Consider the following 1,063-nt stretch of genomic DNA (forward strand, 5'->3'; position numbering starts at 1 on the left):
TCACTCAGAAAACTTAAGAGATTCCTACTGAAGAGTTAACATTTTCAAGCAATGAGCATTTTTAAAAAGTCACAACATCAACATAAAGTGGTCTATAACAGCTGCTGTAAAGCTCAACATCAATTTTATGTCGGCTCAACTACTAAACACCAATGACAATGACGTCCCTTAGGATCCATTTAAGGGCTCCAGTGTATAGCAATTTAAAAACTAAGCAAGAAATCAAAACTAATTCCTAGTCTGTTTGCAAGAATATTTCTCCCTGTGTTCTTGTACCACCACCTAGTGGTTACATAGCTCTCAATTTGACCATTAATAGAAACCAAATAGTAGCTTTGTTGATATTTAAAAAAGGAAATCAGAAGAGGAAGGTAGGAAGGAGGAAAGAAGGAAGAAAGAAGGGGGGGGAAGAGAGGGAGAAGAAAACAGAGAAGAGAGAAAAAAAAATGAGAAGTTCAACAAAGACTCAGAAGAGCTAAATGCTACAATCAGCCAACTTGATCTCATAGACACATACGGAACACTGCACCCAACAGCAGCCAAGCATACTTTCTTTTCCAATGCACATGGAATACTCTCCAGAAGAGACCACATATTAGGCCATAAATCAAGCCTTAACAAAACTCAAAGCATCGAAATATTACAAAGCATCTTTTCTGACCATAAAGCCATAGAGTAGAAATCAACAACAGAACAGACAAGGAAAAAAAATCAAACACATGAAAACCGAACAACACCTTGCTCAAAAACTACAGGGTAATAGGAGAAATTAAGGATGGAATAAAGAAATTCATACCATCAAACAAGAATGAAAACACATCTTACCAGAGCCTTTGGAATACACAGCAAAAGCAGTGCTCAGAGGTCAGTTTATAGCAATAAATGGACACATCCAAAAAGAAGAAAGGGCCATAATCAAAACATTAACCCTACAACGGGAACAAGTAGAAAGAGAACAGCAAAAGAAGCCCTCAGCTCTGGGGACCATGGTCTCGGGGAACATCTAGCTCAATTGGCATGACACTACTTATAAAGACAATGCTCTACATTCTACCTTGGTGAG

This window comes from Trichechus manatus, unplaced genomic scaffold (assembly GCF_000243295.1).
Source record: "Trichechus manatus latirostris isolate Lorelei unplaced genomic scaffold, TriManLat1.0 scaffold00037, whole genome shotgun sequence".
NCBI lineage: Eukaryota > Metazoa > Chordata > Mammalia > Sirenia > Trichechidae > Trichechus > Trichechus manatus.